At 36.7% G+C, this 19,417-nt stretch overlaps 1 protein-coding gene and 1 pseudogene across 1 annotated transcript in view; one reads left to right on the top strand and one right to left on the bottom strand.

Moving 5' to 3' along the window:
* RIT2 (Ras like without CAAX 2) overlaps positions 1-19,417 on the top strand; it is a 345,307-nt gene that overhangs the window by 186,348 nt on the left and 139,542 nt on the right. The gene's annotated exons all lie outside the window — the stretch shown is intronic.
* On the bottom strand, positions 11,684-12,968 carry LOC133766695 (phosphoglycerate kinase 1-like; annotated as a pseudogene).

Raw genomic sequence — 19,417 nt, 5'->3', positions numbered from 1 at the left:
CCTCTTGGCACAATATTACATGTACGTCTGTCTTTGTTGGCAGCTAATTTCACTTAGCAATATGAACACTGTGTTTTATGATATTCATAGTCTGTTAGAATGTCACATATTAATCTAATTGTTATTCTGAAGGTATTCTTCACCATACTCCTTGTATCACACTTCTCACTTCTTTATTTTTTTAAAAAAAAAACCGATTTATTTATGTATTTGAAAGTCAGAATTACACAGAGAGAAGGAGAGGTAGAGAGAGGAGAGAGACAGAGAAGAGAGAGACAGAGAGGTCTTTCATCCACTGGTTCACTCTCCAATTAGCGGAACGGCTGGAGCTGCACTTATCTGAAGCCAGGAGCCAGGAACTTCCTTCTGGTCTCCCATGTGGGTGCACGGGCCCTAGGGTTTGGGCCATCTTCTACTGATTTCCCAGGCCATAGCAGAGAGCTGGATTGGAAGTGGATAAGCCGGGTCTTGAACTGGCGCCCATATAGGATGCAGGCACTGCAAGCGGCGGCTTTATCTGCTACACCACAGCGCCGGCCCCCTCCCTTCTTTTAGTCCCCACACCTGTATTCTTCCAGCTACTGAGTTCTTAACTTTAGTTTTGTTTAATTCTAGAAATTTCATCTTTAAAATTTCAACTCTTGGCTAAAAATTGTCACTTTCTATTGCCTTGATTACTAAACACAGTTATTAAACACATGTGATATGTAACTGCTTTTATGGATCCATTTAATAATGCCTTCTTTTCTTTTGCAAGAATTATTTATTCATTTGAAAGTCAGAATTACAAAGCGAGAGGGAGAGACCCAGATAGAAATATTCCATCTTCTGGCTCACCCCTTAGATGGCTATAACTGCAATGTCTGGGCTAGCCTAAAGCCAGGAGCCAGGAGCTTCTTCTGGGTCTCCCATAAGTAGCAGAACCCCAAGTACTTGGGATATCTTCTACTGCTTTTAGCAGGCCATTAGCAGGAAGCTGGATCAGAAGTGGCACAGCCAGGACATGATCCATTACCCTTAGGGAATGCTGCCATGGCAGGTGGCAGTTTTATTCACTACGCCACAAAGCCAGTCCCTAATGCCTTCTTTTCCTTCTTTTATTTAAAGTTCTTGGTTTGAGAGTCACTGTTACTCTGGTAGATGACTGAGATGACTAAGAATCCCACATCAATTCAATTCAGTCATGAATTAGATGATTGGATACTGAGTTTTGGGGTCTCATCTACTTTCATTCATCCTTGGAGTAAGGAAGTTTGGGCCCCAACGCAAATCCTGAGTGATGCCTTCCAGCAACCAACCTCTTTGACAGTCCCTGAGTTACAATTTAGGTGGCCACTTTTGTGGGGATCTGGGCTCTAATTGGTTATCATTGGATAGGTGTGTGTACCTCTGTGGGCCAGGAAGTTCCAGATCATTGCCTCTTCTCTTTGACATTACTTCTTGTACTCTACATGTCACTATAGTTCCTTAGTTCTTAGTAACTCACTACCACTGCAAGAAAAGTTCCTTTTGTGTAGTCTTTCCAGTTCTGCTAGTTTGTTTCACTGGAGGAACTGTTCAGTATTATCAGGTCAGCTATTGCCAGAAGAGTATCCACCCTCATGATTTACCTGTGTATTTGTTCTTTGGCCAGCAGACTCTCTGCCAGAGTGATTAGAGCTTGTAGGTTTTGCATAGAGCTAGCTGTTCCAAATTGCCATGAGTTAATTTAAATGCCATGAATGTAATTGAATTTTAAGCATATTTTTAAAAATAGATCTGTGAGCTAATTGTGCCAGGGTCTGGCCCAGAAAGTCTTCTGTTTCTGATAACAACCAGAATATACCTATCCAACCTTATTCAGAGATGTGGAGAATAAGGAACCACCTTAATATATGATATAAGTTGGGCAACTCTGAGTCAGTTTTGTTTGGTTAGATAATGGTTATAATAGATTCTTTCCAGCCTATGTTAAGCATCATTAGTGGATTTCTGCCTTAAGTTTGGTCTTTGTTTTCTCCAAAGCCGGTTGGCAATTGATAACATCTTCTCCCCTTGTTGTGCTCAACAGTTCCATTCCAACAGTTTAGACAGCACATTCTTGTTTTTTTTTTTTTTTTTTTTTTTTTTTACAGGCAGAGTTAGTGACAGAGAGAGACAGAGAGAAAGTTCTTCCTTTTTCCGTTGGTTCACCCCCCAAGTGGCCGGTATGGCCGGTGTGTTGCGGCTGGAGCGCTGCGCTGATCCGAAGCCAGGAGCCAGGTGTTTCTCCTGGTCTCCCATGGGGTGCAGGGCCCAAGGACTTGGGCCATCCTCCACTGCACTCCTGGGCCACAGCAGAGAGCTGGCCTGGAAGGGGGGCAACTGGGACAGAATCAGACGCCCAGACCAGAACTAGAACCCGGGGTGCCAGCGCCATAGGCGGAGGATTAGCCTAGTAAGCCGTGGCGCCGGCCAACAATACGTTCTGAAGCTCTATCCCATCTAGATGTGGCCCTTGTGCACCTCTGCCATGCCAAGTTCTTCCCTACTTCCTGTGCTTTTGAAATTTAGACATTGGTGTTCCCTCATGTTGTGATCTAGGCACTTGTCAGTGCGTATGTACTTTTCACAACACGTCCATTTGTTTACACACCTGCCTACACAGCTCCTCTGTGTTCCTAACTGAAGGAGGAAGTAGCTCACACAAAATCAGAAAAAAAAAAAAAAAGATATTTTCTGCAGGAAAACAAATTTCAGTGAATACAGAAACAAAGACTTTGCAGTTCTTTTTGTCTTGAACAAAAATTAAAGGGGAAAGAGTGGAAACTGAAAGTTTGAGATAATGACCCCACAGAACATCTTCATGCTGAGCTGAGAAAAGGCCATTAAAAAACATTAATGAGTACATTCGCTAAAGCTTTGGATTCTGAGGCTGATGATGGGAATGATGGCAGAAACAAAGGAATTTTGACCAGTTTAGGTCTTCAGTGTTGTATGTGAAGAACAGAAATAACCTAAAAAGCTGCTTTTTTTTTTTTTTTTTTTTACTAGTGGTTATCTTAGTGAAGACAATAAAGCTATTTTCATAAGTATAAGACTGAATTTGGGGCAGGCAAGACCGATTTTGAAGTGCAATATTTTATACACAGCAATTAATGATGTATATCATCTGTTTCCTATCTATCTGTAATACTACAACAAAAGAGAATAATTTGCAATTAAAATTATTAAGAGCAGCAGGACAAAAGTTGGACTGGAGGAGATTTTTCTCTAAGAACCTAATAATTTCAGAAGTATCATTGGAGTGCCTTTTATATATTATGCTTCTATTTGAATGAATATTTATCATTTTTTCTTCTAAAATTTTTTTAATTAGGCATGATCAGAGAAAAAAGGACTCCTTTCTTATAATCAAATGGGATATTTCTTATAAATAAATTCACATGGTGATAAATAACATTAATGTAACAGGATTTTGGCAGTTTTATGATTCTGTTTTGCTACATAGTCAGCATTATATGTGTCTGTATAAACATGAGACATTATGAGAGATGGCCTGGGTTTTTATTTTGAGAATAAAAGAAAACTTGAATGATTTGGTTGCTGCCAGATGGCAAATAGAGCTGTAATAATGGGCAGAGAATATAACTGCAAATGTAATGTGAACACTGCCTGGCTGGGCACCCCCATCCTTTGCTGCTTATTAAGCTTGATAATCAATAGAGGGAAAGAAAACTTTCATTCTAAAAGAGGCTAGCTTAAAGTGAAAATACTCCAGGGAGAAGATATGTATAAGTAGCTATGTATATTTAAATTTGCTTCAGTTATTTCTCTTTAATGAAATGAAAATCATGCTTATAAATATACATTCCTCTTTTTTCTTTCAGCTTTTATTTCTACTTCTTGCTAAGGCCAGCCTCTTTTATGCTCTGTTTTTTCTCATAATTTTTTCTCATCATCCCTAAAATCTTGTTCTTTTGGAGCAGGAATATTCAATACAATAAAATACATATTTCTCTCTACTTACAAAGCAAGAATACATAGGATTAATATGAATTGTCTTACCTATTGTGATATGCAAATATAAAATCATCATATGGGATGCAAACTTAAATCATCCTATGGGATACACATATGCATGTTCATATACAAAGAATATGGGTAAGATATATAGGTATATTTATGCATGTACATATGCTTGCATCTTGCTCTTATTTCACAATATTGTGGCATTGCTATCTACATTAATATACACAATGAGCTCATTATTTTAATGCCTACATAATAATAATCTAAAATGTACTTAAATTTATCTATCAACCCATTATAAAATGTTTCCTTCAGTATTTTTGCATTACCTGCAATGTGGCATGAACATTTATGTACCATCTCCTCAAAACATGTGAAATTTCATCTCATTATTTTCTTTATTTTTAATCTCATTATTATTAATTAGATAGGCATTTTGCATGAAAATTTGGTGTCTCTTGTCTCATACATTTTCCCCATATTGTTATTCATTTAATCTACTTTTTATTAATTATAGGCTTTTCTTATATATCCTGATTATTTGTGATTTTTATGCTATGTATGTATAACTCAATCTGTTATTCTATTTGTACTTTATTATTTCAAGTTCCCTTTGTGAGTTATAATTTGTTATTTACCTAAAACCTGTACCTTAGCAGGGCAGGACTAATGTTGGTACACAATGGTACTGCACATCTGATTTGTTGTTAAAATATAAAATACTTGTGTGGTCTTTGTTAATAGTCACCTCCCAGACCACTGGGTTTCCTGCTGCTCAAGTGCCCGCTGCTGCCATAGTTTCTCATGTCCATACCTTAATTTCCCTAAGGTCCAAGAACTAAGGATAAGTATCTCTGGATACAAAGACCCATAGGACTCTATTCAAATGTCAGGGTGAGCTTCTATTCTGATTCATTGATGCCCATTTTGTACTTGTTATTAAGCAGTTTGAAAATCATTCTTGCTTGAAGCCACAAATATATTCTCTTTCTCTCTTTCTGATAAAAGGACTACATAGTAGAGTAATACAATATAGTATTAGAATAAATATAATAATGATGATGTTTTGATTTTGACATTATAATTATTAATGGATTTAACATTTATTTTATATATTGGTATAAGCTAGACTTAGTATTTTTTCCATTATAGGAATCTATTGGGACCAAATATCAGATATTTTCAGTATTATACAAAGCAAGTTCTCATGTTTTCATAGATCCATTTCTATAACACTAATCATTCCATTTGTCTTTCTATACATTACTAATTAAAATTAATATAGAATTATAATTAATTATAAATTTGTAGGATAACAACACCTTCTTATTTTTTACGGTGAATTTCTTGCTTTTGGAATTGTATTATTTATCTGTGGATGTTTATTCTTCCATATGCCTTTTGGAGTAAGTTTGTACACTTTCATTAGAAATTCTATTTTGATTTTTATCAGAATAGTTTTACTTATTTGCTTATTTTTTGCTTGGGATTTCTTTGGTAGATATGTTTATAATTTTGTTGTGGGAATCTCCCTGTCCAGTTTTGACATATTTGTCAGAATGACCCATAAAATAAGTTTGGCAGTTTTCCTTCTTGATCTGTAGGTACCGTAAAATGGATAGAATTATGTTTCTTGAAGGCTTATGAAAACCTCTTATGATACTCTCTCAACTTGACTTTCTTGCTTTTGGTGAAGAAGGATAGTGGTGATGATAGGACTGATGGACTGGCATGCAGGCATGCTGTTAGTTATAGTGATAATCATAGTAATATTTATTTCTATAAATAAGTATCATAACTTCATTTAGGTTGAATAAAATCTGTATAAAGTGTTTTAAATATTTTAGTTTCCAAACATGAATGTCTGCTTTGTCTATACACTTCTTTCTAATTTAGTCATTTTGGAGGCAAAGATCTTTAATTCTATGAAACCAATTATTTAAAATGGAAATTTTTTTCAGCTAATAAATGGTCAATTTATTTAAATTCTACTTGCATAAAAATGAAATATCTTTTTTATTTTGGAGCTTTTGGAATAGGTGTAACTCTCCATCCACCTATTAACCTTTCTGTTTTATTTATTTATATGTCAACAAATTTATGAATTACATGGAATTTATATTGATTCTCTATTAGATCCTGAAACACATTAAAAGATAGCACTAAAATTGCAGATTTTTCATTTTTCTTGTAATATTCTTATTTTGCATCATATTCAAGATTATTGGTAAAGTATATTAGTATATGATTTTTGAATCTACAAAATTGTTTCTTTTGCTTTTATTTTTATGTCTCCCTACAAATTTTTCATGCTTTATACCTCATATTCTATTAATATACTCTTTCCATATCCTTTTTTGTCCTTTTATCATTAGTCATTTCATTTAAATTATGTTTTAATTTCAATCCAATTTTAAAGAATCATTAGAAGACAATATGATTGTATTTGCATAAGTTGTAATTATTAATAACTTTATTCAGTGTTTCCTATTTATGGCATATTTGTCTCTCTTTTAATTTATTTCTACCATCAGTTAACTATTCATCATTCCTTATCAATCTCATTTATTGTTTGAAAATTAGAACTTATAACCTGTGCATGGCTCACTGGGCTAATCCTCCGCCTGTGGCGCCAGCACCCCGTGTTCTAGTCCCGGTCAGGGCGCCGGATTCTGTCCCGGTTGCTGTTCTTCCAGTCCAGCTTTCTGCTGTGGCCCAGGAAGGCAGTGGATGATAGCCCAAGTGTTTGGGCCCTGCACCCACATGGGAGACCAGGAGGAAGCGCCTGGCTCCTGGCTTCGGATCAGCGCAGTGCACTGGCCACAGTGGCCATTGGGGGGTGAACCAACGGAAAAAGGAAGACCTTTCTGTCTCTCTCACTGTCCGTTCGGCTTGTCAAAAAAAAAAAAGAAAATTAGAACTTATATTTCTATTTTATTAGCTTCCAGTTTTCCACCATTGTATTTATCTATGTTTTCTAAGAAAGCCCAAAATTATTAGGTGTTTTTATTCTCGTGATAAACAAGGTATTAGTATAAAACCCTGGATTATCAGAAGTTTCCCACTTTCACTTTCAAATAAATTATCATTTGGAATCAAATACATACCTTCTCAAACAGTTGAGCTACTCATAAAATAGAAGATGTAAATATGTATATCTATACATATAAAAAGTTTAAAAGTACACAATAATAAAATGTACCTTTATAAACATCACACCAACTTAAGAAGCAGATTATTCTTGGTATTATTGAAGCTCCCCATAGATACTGCTCTGATTGCAATTTTCCATTGTCCTCCTCTCAACTTATGTTTCTCTTAATTAGCTTTAGAGTTCTATTACATGCCTATCTACTAACCAAGATTATGAAATATTTATATACATTTGACAGAAAAGAAACATAAAGCAGTAGTTCTTAAATTTTATTGTTGGTCACAAATATGTTCAGCTGTTCTTGCAATGAAAATTTCACTCCCTTAATTGCTAACATAATATATACCAGAGACACAAATTTGAATAACTATGGTTCAACTGCTAATTATTCTTTCAAGCAAAAACAGGAGCTAGTTCAGGTCATAACTGATTGTACAAGAGCTTTAATACAGAACAACAATTTTACCTTGGTGGAACTGCTTTATTCATACTTCCTATTTCATTACACAAAATATTAAAAAGATATGAACTCAAGCATCAATATTTAATGCAATAATAATGTTTAACACTTCATCAAGTTTATTCTTAAACTTCCATTCTTTATAGTGTGAAAATGTGATAGCAAATAATAGAACAATACTGCTTCAGTTTGGTGCCACTACCTTCACTCATGCTAAACTACAAGCAATCTTACCCAGTATTGCCCTTGTACCATCAGTAAAAGTGACAGCACAGTGAAAAAGCCAAAGAAAATAGTAACATTTGAATGAAAATTGTTTTGACCTTACAGATCTCCTAAAGGGTCACAGGAATGCTCAGAGTTCTGTGTCTCTCACGTCAAGAGCCAGTTAGGAGGACTCACCTCCTTGACCCTCTTTGTGAGTCCATTTCTAGCTATTTCCTCAGTGATACAATTTCCTGACTCTGATTTTCACCTGAACCTCAAATTTTCTTTCTTCTCCAACCCTTCTGAATGAAACTTCAAAGTTGAACCTATGTTATCTCCCACATATCTTGTTACTGTGAACACTATCAACATTTATTTTAAGAAAAAAATTATTTAATAGAACATTAATCCTATTAGGGGAACCCATATTAGAAGCTTGAACCAAGGATATGTTGGTATATTGTCCAGATATAGCTAGCACCATCAAAAAGAAACCGCTTTGACTAAGGGGTATTTGCAGGTGCATTCTTTATCTTCTCTACCGAAAGGTATGGTTTGATGAGGTTTGCCATGTTAACCTGTCACACCTTAACCTAATCATTTGGATTTGGGGATCAGCTTAATTTCAACAGATTCCTGTGATTGCATGGACTGATAAACTGACTTTCTATTTAGATTTCCTGGTTCTAAGGTAGACTTTGTGAAAAACCCCAGAGGCTTCATTTTAATTTTAAAATTCATTAAATGATTACACAATGTCTATCATACATGAGGTATTACAATGATATCGTCTACCCAAGAGAAGCAGAAATTTCCCCCAAAATTATACAGCATTAAATTTTAAAGAATGAAAATCACCTTATTAAAAATAAATTATCTTAAATTCCTTAATCACATATTTAATTTAGACTAAGAAATATAGTGTGAATTCTATGCACTAATTGGCATTAAATATTATTAGTTGGATTTAGATAATAATCAGCTTAATTAATTTCCAGTGGTTCAAATTCCTTCATTAATTCAAATTCATTAATTGTTTTGGAATTATGTGGTTTTATACTTAATTGAACTAACTTATTCAACTTAATAATATATGGGATAATAATATGTAATACAATGTTGAAGTATGTGCTTTTACAAAGATATAGATCTTTAATTTTTCTAAACAAGTGTTCCTGGGCCATCTATTTACTTTTATCCATACATAATAAACTAAAGTGGAATAGGAGGGGGAGAGGAAAGGAGGGTGGAAACAGGGGTTGGTGGAGGGTAAGGTGGGAAGTATCACTATGCTTCTGGATCTATAATGAAATACATAAAATTTTTTCACCTTATAGAAACAAAAATGAGCTAAAAATAAAAAATAAACAAAATAAAAGCTGAATTTATAGTATGTTTTGTAACAAATAGCTGAGGGTCTGCCAATCCCAACAACTGAGCTCCAGCCAATCACAGGCTGCACACTTTGATCTTAGATGCCAGAAGTGCATATTGCCAGGAAACAAAGAAAATGAGTGTGGCAAAGCTGAGCTCTTGATGCACTTCAGGATTATATTACCTCGCATGTTTGATCATGAATATTGATAAAGGAGATTACAGTAGTAAGAACTAACGAACTGAAGCTGCAAGGTTGATGAGCCTTTTGATAAACAGATACTAGAAGCATGTTTCCAGTATGATGAATAAATGGCCAAATACTGAGAAATAGTGATGAGTCAGGATCAAGAGGAGACATAGTTAGGAAAGCCCAAACAATGACTGGCAAGGGAGAGTTCTCCCCTGGAGCCTTCAGCGGGAGAAAGGCCTTACTTGTACCTTCATTTCAAACTGATGGCCCCCAGAGCTGTGAGGGATTTTCTGTTTTCACACCATCAAGTTTCTAGTAATTTGTTACAGCAGCCCTAAGAATGTGATCCACACATTTAAAAAATAAGAAAACCAGGACTTAAAATTTTACTTTAAATGTGGTTGTATTCACAACACACAGAATTGACTACTGCTGGGTGATATCTTACATTATTTCACTCAGTGCTCATGGTGATTTTGACTCTGTAATCCCTACTGTATGGACTGAGGTGACTTTTGGCAGTTCTGATCCCTTATTCTTCTCAGTATATGTCTTATCTAAAGTTACCGTGCACCCTGATTTTCCTAGCACAATCTCAATTTCTGCCTGTTTTCCTATCAACAAGAGCTATTTAATGTCTTTCCTGTAATTAGAATTATCTTTCTCAAGCTTGGTTGTAAGTAACATATTTTATCAATGTAATAAAATAACCTATTAGTAAATAAATATTCCAAAATGTATAATAATTAATATAAATAATAATCATAGTAGGTGCTAATGCTATTGGATCAATGTTTGATGAGGAATAAATTATTTACATAGTCACCAAACAACTTCTAAGAAATTACTTATTTATTAGAAAGTGATTAGTAGAATTTTTTCAGTGGTGTCTGTATCGGCCACCACCTTAACCAAGTGATGAAACTAAGCTTCAATAATTGAGAAAAAGAGCATTTGTGCTTCCACTGAGGGCACTGAGAAAGAAACATGAAATTACTACCCAACAATGTATACATCGAATATAACTACAATAAAGTATTAGTAGATCCCATATCTAGAACTTCCTACAAAATAATTGGCCATCTCCTTCACAACTTGTTTTTCATAACAAAGAAAGACTAAGGAATAGGCCTGAAAAGGAGACTGAAGACAGAAAACACATATGCAGATTGTGAACCAGAACTGGATCCTGCATCAGGAATACATGTTATAAAGAACATCTTGGGGACAAGTGGTGAAACTTGAATATTTACTATATAATAACGAGAGAATAATAAAGGAAATGTTGCAAAATGATAACATGTTTTAAATGTTCCATAAATTTGAAATTATTTCAAATTCAAAATTATTACAAATTCAAGGATATTATATAATATTCATTATTTTAGTGTTTTCTGACACTCACAGTTATTTCCCAATTTGAAACAAAATATGTGACTACAATAATAGTGACACGCTTACCTATTTTGTATGGGTGTGGTTTCATCTTTAGCGCTTAAACATGGAAGTTTTCAAAGAAAACTGTCAATTGCTGGCACTTCCCAACCCTCTTCTAAGAAGATAAACCTCCAGGGCAATTACATATGTCTGAACCCTGAATCATTTTCTCCTAGGAATCTCTTCACTAGGAAATTATCACTATTTCCCTCTATTTTATCTCTGACTCTTTTCTTCCACAATCACCACTTGCTGCCACAGATGTTAACTACACAGAATTTAGTTTCCTCAGGGGAAAATGCTAGGACCAAATCACTTATTATTTACATCACTACATCAGGAATCTCACTCCATCCCTAGTCTTAATTAACTCATTCAAGTATCTTTATACTTGACAGCCTAGTTTAAAATGGAATTAAAGCTATGCTTTTCTCTCTCTGGGCTTTTTTCTTTGTAACTCCCCTGAAGTTGTTTTATACATTTCTTTCTTTTTTTTTTTGTTTGTATTTTCAGTGGACACATTTATTGTTTAAGACATCAACAATTTTGTCCATCTACATACAATTAGAATTTGATCTTGTTTCCATGCTGACCAGTGAAATAGTAACAAAGCTAATCAGAATAAGGTTCTTCAAAAAGAGAACTAAGATAACACAGCTCACTTTCTTTTAACAGGTAAAATATAAATATATGCATCCTAGAGCACAGGCATTTCAATATTAAGAGATTTAAATGAGATCTTGAAGAATGTAAGTGAATGCAACGTGAATTAAAGATGAGCTGAGAAGCTGTGCAACTGTTTAAGTGTTTCTGGTGCTGCTGCAGCTCTTGGCCACTAGTTAAATCTTCATGTTGGGGAAGATTTTAGCTAATGCCAAGTGGAGATGCAGAAAATACCAAGCTGACTTAGGGGTATGAATGGGAACCAAAAGGCAGGAAAGTACGAAATATTGTTGAGAGCATCCAACCCTGTCAGTACTTTCCCTTCCAGGAGCACCACCATCAGTGCTCATGTGGCTGAGTTTGTCTTCTGTGTTCCATTTGGCACAGCAAGTGGCAGTGTCTCCACCACCTATAATTGTGACGCAGTCCCTAGAAGTGTCTTTCACCACCTTCCATGAGGGCTTTTAGTTCCCCAGACAAAAGCTTCCATTTCAAATATCCTTACAGATCCACTCCACAAATCTGCTCTGCCTGACAATGTCCTCGGCATACTTCTTGCTGCTCTCAGGACCACAGTACAATCCCAGCCAGCCAGCAGGTAGGCCAGAGGTCACAGCAGCTTTGCCAGTCCTGGTATTCTTATCAAACTTGTCAGCAGTGACAATGTCAGCAGGCAAGGTCATCTTCACACCGTTCATCTCAGCTTTGGACATTAGATCTTTGATGATCTTAGCTCACTCTTCATCAGAGAAGTGCCAATTTTCATGTTGTTGAGCACCTAAAGAAAGATAAAATCATTTCATTGACTGTTGAGTATATTACTGATCAGCTGGATCATGTCAGCAGCTTTAGCTATGCTGAGAGTAGCCAGGAAAGCTCACTCTGGCCTTTCCAAGGCCTTGGAAATGTGTTTCAGCTCCTTCTTCCTACAAAATCATCCAGCCTTCTATAGCAGACTGAGTCCTATCATGAAGCCATGGGCCGGGTGAGCGGTGCCAAAAGCATCATTGACATAGACGTCCCCTGGCTTAGAAAGTGATGCTAGAAAGTTTCTATTTTGTGTGGTTCCACTTTAACCTTGTTCCCAGACATCTTTTCCTTTCCCTTCTTACTCCACATGAAAGCAGAGGTTCTCGAGCAAGGTGACAGGCACGACAGCTTGACTGGCACAGGCTTCTCCGTTTCTGGGCCCACATGGTCCTTCGAGAACAGAACAGCCTTGCCCAGCAGAGATTTGGCTCATACAGCAACTGGCTCTGAGGAGTGCTTGTCAGGCACAGGGACACCATCAGGCTGGCCTGGTGGCTCAAAAGAATAACTGACTTAGCTCCATTGTCCAAGCAAAATTTGATGCTTGTAATAGCAGCTTGGATCCTCTGTATATTTGTTTTCTAGTTGTTCTTCATAGGAACATTGAAGTCCACTCTTATCACAACACATTTCCCCTTCACTTCAGGCTTGTCCAGAGTCAGCTTAATAGACAGTGTCATCTTGATAATGTAGTGGAGATGAGAGGACAGGGTTTGGGTAATGTCGGGGTGTGGACAAGACAGAGACCAACAGGCACTCAGACCCAATGCATGCATACGACTAGACATTTTTCTCTAATTACTCCTCCCCACACATACCATGAGTCTTAATAGCATAGGTATATTTACATTTGTTCATTTGCTATATGTATATCTGTGCTTTATACACAAAACAGTAAGGTTGCCTCAGTCTTCCCCATCACCTTTTTCCCCATTTGGGTGATATCACTATCATGTGCTAGACTGTGCAGATGTTTTATACCCCGAGGCCCATCCTTTCCAAGCATAAAGTTCTTAAGCATTCTCAGCTACTTTATTTACCTCCACAGCCCTTTCTGGTCCCTCTGGGCATGAAGTGAAGCCCTTAAGCCTCTCCTGGCCTAACTTTCCCCATCATCAGCTATTCTAATTTTACATTTCCTAGATCTATCAGGTAAGCCTGATGTAGCAAGCCTATCTTCCTCAAGGCTGACTCTGTAGTTATAATGTTAGGGGTTGATAAATGATGAGAGAGGCAGATACACTGTCAGTGGATCCATATGAAGATGTAAAAGGTGAGAAATGACACATCTTCTCACTGCTTTCTTCCAATGATAGTGTAAGCATCTTCAGAATCTTGCTGTAATCATATGATTTGCAAGCTGATCTCAGAAAAGATAGAGAATCATGACAGGCTAAAGACAAACAGGAAGTCACACCTTACTGAGCACCATTGCAGAGGACTGCACAGTTAAAAATTCCAAAGTTATGTTATTGAAATAAACCCAGGTAAGCTAATTTCAGATATGGAAAGAAAGTCAGAGTGAGGTGAATTTCCTAAGGCCACAGAGCTATTACTTAACCCAAGATTGGAAAATACAACTAATGACCTTCAGTTAACAGCTTTTTTCCACTCCATTGTGTTGCATTCGTGTCATAAGTGATAAGTACACAAATACATAGAAGCTCACTAATACCGGCAAAGATGATTTAATTTTTAAAACTCCTTAAGATGGGGTGGGCCTTGGCACAGTGCTTAATCTGCCACTTGGGACATCTGTTTTCCACATTAGAGTGCATGGGTTCAAATTCCAGCCCTGCCTCCAATTTTAGCTTCCTGTTAATGAGCACCCTGGAAAGGAGCAGGTTATGGCTCGAGTGGTTGGATCTGTCATCTGATTTCAACCTGACCCATCCCAGTTCTTGTGGACATTTAAGGAGTAAACTAGTAGACATAAAATTTCTATCTACCACTGTCTCTATTCATCTCCCTCTGTCTCTGTTTCTCTGCCTTTCAAATAAAAGTAATAAAAATTTAAAATCTGTCTTAAATTAATCGAATCTACTATCAACTAATCTACCATCAGTTTGTATGCAATCAAGAGTTTTTGGAGTAGTAGTGTCAATTAAGGATTTCGAATGTTTAAGCAGATAGATATGTTCACCTTGATTAGACATTACACAATATATACATGTATTGAAACATCAATGATGTCCCATGAATATGTACAATTTTTATATATCAGTTACAAAGAAGAAACTTGTTTTCTTAAAAAGTCAGACTCAAATGATTCAAAACAGAAAAAGATGTTCAAATTTCTCTGACTGTGAAGAAAATGAAGAATGTTAGTCATAAGAGAAAAGAAGATTTAAAGGAAGCATCTAAGATTTTATTCCAGTTACAAGAAAGGGTGGGAAGAAGGAAATGACTTAAAAGAAAAAAAAGAAGAGAATACAATAATAATATTAAAATATATTAATGAAGTTCCTTCAGAATGTGATGAACAATTAACTTTCCTTGCTCCATGAAATGAAGTTAGTTAGAATAATTTTTTGAAAAATGGCCATTGAGGGACATACCATGGAAGAAAATTTCTAAATCATGGGCTTCACAGATTAAGTTTGAGGTAGATATTGACTATTTCTTTTTGCCAGTGATACATGCAAACACACTTTTTAAAAAATATAACTATACTAGTAAACATGAAATTCACCTTTGATTGCCATACCAATTTGGAGTGTTCTCATCCAGATGTTTCTGTGTGCCTTTCAAGGTCTTACTATGTATAGATTGTTCTACCACTTGTTCCTCACACTCAATGTCATGACTAATCACTTTATGTCATTTTATAGAAATCTCGGACTTTTCACTACATTCAAGTGGACAATGAGACTTATGAAACACAAATGACGTACCAAAGATTATGAACCTGTTTAGTACAAATCATGAAGAAGAATACAGCTTTCCTGAATTTCACTTAAAGTCTTTTACATCTCCAATGTACTCAATTTCATGAGTCCAATTACATTATTGCCTAGTGACTATTTTACTTTGGGAATTTTCACAAGCATGGTTACTTGGATGTTGACATCTGTGCTCAGATATCTTTCAGGCCCCACAACTGTTCATATTTAGAGAATGACAAACAGAACATGAAGTACAAATAAAAGAATACCGCTGAAAGGAGTTCAAAAAAATTTCCTAAAATTGTAATGTGGAAAAATGAAAAGTGATTTATTTTTACAGAATGTTGAATCAATATTGAAAAATTTAAAAATATAGTATTATTTTCTTGTTGTCAGAAAAATAGAAGAGGTCTTTTAATTTGATAAACAATCTAAAGATTATAATTGAGGTTCTGAGTATTATGGTATAAAGTGATATAGTTTAAAAATAAAGCTAAAAGAAAAGCCACAGACTGAGATTAGGTAAAAAAGTCTTGAAAGAAGCTCCCATTCACATCCTCTCTCTGATTGCATGACATTAAAGCACCAAAGCTTAATTAACCCCTCATCATAAAGCTACCTTAAGATTTCCTCTTTAAGGTAATAGGAGAAATTCACTCTTCTTTCTTTTGTCCTTGAGGTTTCTCCTCCTAAACTAAGGTATTAAAAACATTAAAATAGAATGAGTTACCAACTACATTTGTTTTTATACTGATTACCTAGAGAGAGGAAGCAAGAAGAAATTTAATCTCTTTGTGAAAATTATTCTCATTGAATAACTATGGGCAGTGCTGATCTTTTTTTTTTTTTTTTTGACAGGCAGAGTGGACAGTGAGAGAGAGAGACAGAGAGAAAGGTCTTCCTTTGCCGTTGGTTCACCCTCCAATGGCCACCGCGGCCGGTGCACTGCGGCCGGTGCACCACTCTGATCCAAAGCCAGGAGCCAGGTGCTTATCCTGGTCTCCCATGGGTGCAGGGCCCAAGCACTTGGGCCATCCTCCACTGTACTCCCTGGCCACAGCAGAGAGCTGGCCTGGAAGAGGGGCAACTGGGACAGAATCTGGCACCCCGACCAGGACTAGAACCCGGTGTGCCGGTGCCGCAAGGCGGAGGATTAGCCTATTGAGCCACGGCGCCGGCCCTGGCAGTGCTGATCTTAAAACAAAAAGAATTGCTTTTAATTCACTTGAGAAACAGAATTACACACACACACACAGAGAGAGAGAGAGAGAGAGAGAGACAGACAGACAGACAGACAGAGACAGAGAGAGAGAAAGAGACTCTTCCATCTGTGGTTCACTCACCAAATACACACAACAGCCAGGGTTGGGACAAGCCAAGGCCAGGAGTGTTATATATTAATGTTAGCCATCGCAAAACACACGGAACACCGGAGTAAGGGAAAGGGTTTATTGGGGAACACCCAACAGACTGGAGTGAAGGGGCGGTGAAGGGAAAGAGAAAGAGAATATAAGAAAGAAACAGAGAGGAGAGGAGCTGAGAGAGCGAGCCAAGAGACCAGAGAAGGGCCAAGAGAGAAGAACCAAGAGGGCAGGAGAGAAGAGCCAAGAGACCACGTGTTCAGGAATAGGTCCTTTTAAAACTTTGCCTGAGGGCAGGCAGGGAAGCAGGAACAGGAATCCCATTAGGATGGGGGTGGAGCTTGACCACAGAGGTTAGGCCATGTGGCCACCTGGCTAAAACTGCGCCAGTTTCCTAACAAGGAGAGTGGAACTCCCATCAGGATTTACCATGTGGGTGGTAGGGGGTGTTTCTCAGGTGCATTAGCAGGGAGCAGGATTGCAAGTGAAACAGCTGGAACTTGAAATATGCTTATTATTGCAGGAAGTAGCTTGACCTGCTATGCCAGAAATCTGGCCCAGAGTGTTGACCTTTTAAGACAAGTTGACTTCTATAAATTATTCAAAAATATATCTTGTACATAATAAATCTATTATTACTTCAGAAATATAGTCATCCTTCCCACCATACTGTCCCTCCCACCCACACTCCCACCCCTCCCCCTCCTCCCTCTCCCATTCCCAGTCCCATTCGATTAACTTTACACACAGAAGACCAACTCTATACTAAGTAAAGAGTTCAGCAATTTGCACAGAAGAAAAAAAAAGAAACTGTTCCTCAATAGTTGAGACAAGGGCTATTCAAAATCTTGCATCTTGAAGTTGATTTCACTTCTTTTATTTTTTTTAAGAAACTTAATTAACTTGAAAGAAGCACCCAAGAATGATGTATCCTTTGCAAGAACTTAGACATAATTATAATAAAACTCTTTGAGGACAGAAGTCCTGCATGGGAAGTTAGTGCACAGTGACTCCTGTTGTTAATTCAACAATTAACACTCATGTATCATGTCATTGATCACCCAAGGCTGTTGACATGAGCTGCCTAGGCTATGAAGCCTTTTGAATCCACAAACTGTCAGTATTTAGACAATGCCATAAGCAAAGTGAAAGTTCTCTCTTTGTTTCAGAGAAAAATCCCTCCTTTGATGACCACTTCTTTCCACTGGGGGCTCACCCACCAAGGCCCTTCATGTAGGATGTTTTTTGGCAGTGACTTGGCTTTGCATGCCTAAAATGCTCTCCTGGGCTTTTCAGCCAGACCAGAATGCCATAATGACAGATTCTGAGATCAGAGTGCTACTTAAAGCTATTGTCATTCTATGAGTCCCCTGTGTGGACTGCTTCCCATGTTAGAGCATTCACTCATTTTAATTCTATTATTATTACTAGAGGCTTAATCCTATCCATATGATCACTTTTACACTTATGATGGTATTTTTTACCACGCAGCTTAGGAAGATTTGGGGTCCTATGGCAAGTTTTTAAACTGTACCCTTAGAACTAGTCCGTAGTTCTAAGGATAACTGTATTGTTAACTATTTTGCTGCTAACATATTCACCTAGAAAGTAGTGATATATTTCGTGATCATCACATGATCTTGACTTCGTAGATAAGTTTGTCTTCACTGAAGCTTGAGATATTTCTGTATCTTCTTGAAGATTCAATTCCTATTGATTATCTATTGATTTCTGCTAGAATTTGACCTCCAAGAAACTCCAAGAAAATGTCTTTGACATGTATGCCTTTTGCTGGACAATCTTTTTGTTTTATCAGCTGTGTTATGTAGCACTCACTGCTTTGACTATGCCATCATCCCTTCCTCTTCCCTTTTCATGTGTCATTGACACCCCAGGAAATAGAAGGAGGTGAGAGGAGACATGTACAACTACAAGGCTCTTGAGTACATTGTACTGTCTCCATTTAATGCACTCTAATATAGACAAAAAGCTCTATTAGGCTTGCTGTCCTGAACACAGCTAACAATCTCTCAATGATAAATGGCATTTAATAACATTTGATATTTTAGAATAAATTATTTTGTGAACAATAGAATTATTGTTCATTCAAATTTCAGTGTCAATTATTTTAGCTGAGGGAGTTAAGCAACATTTTTGTGAATGAGTTGTGAATAAGAGTAAAAATAAATGATCTTGCAGAAATAAAAAGAATAGGAGTATACTTGCCTAAGATAGAAAGATGCCCATGAATCTAGCTTTGACTCCTTCTGCCTTTCTTTCCATCTATGTTTTTTATAAATACTTGGAATCTCTCTCTTGTAAATAATTGAAATTGCCTATAAATGGAAAAACTAATCCAAAAGTGTTATTTCATTTATGGTATGTTTCATTTCCTAAAATGATCAACTCTATTTTTGTGAGATCATACAAGTAGATAATGGTATGGTCTGAATATTGGTGTATGCATAAATTTCATAGGTTGAATCTTAACTCTCAACATAATTGTTTTGAGAAGTAGGGCTTCTCAGAAATGATCAAATCAAGATCTCTTCCTTACTGGTAGGATTAGTGTCCTGATGAGAAGGTTGAAGAGTGTGCCTTGCTTCTTCTGCCATGTGAAGACATAGCAAGAAGGCACCATCTTGGAGGCCGAGAACATTCCCTCACTAGGCGATTAAGCTTCTGATGCTATGATTGTGAACTTCCCAGTCTCTAGGACTATCAGAAATAAATTTCTAATACTTATAAATTATCCAGGGTAAGGTATTTTGGTATAGAAGCATGCAGAGACTGAAAGAGTTTTTAAAAGCTCTTTGTAAATCTGAGGTCTCTGACACCTTGGGCTTTAGATTTTGGGGCCCGTGATAATAAATCTGCAATAAA

The sequence above is a fragment of the Lepus europaeus genome, chromosome 9, assembly GCF_033115175.1.
Source record: "Lepus europaeus isolate LE1 chromosome 9, mLepTim1.pri, whole genome shotgun sequence".
NCBI lineage: Eukaryota > Metazoa > Chordata > Mammalia > Lagomorpha > Leporidae > Lepus > Lepus europaeus.
The sequence above is the reverse complement of the archived record's forward strand: the minus strand, read 5'-3'. Positions and strand labels throughout refer to the sequence as shown.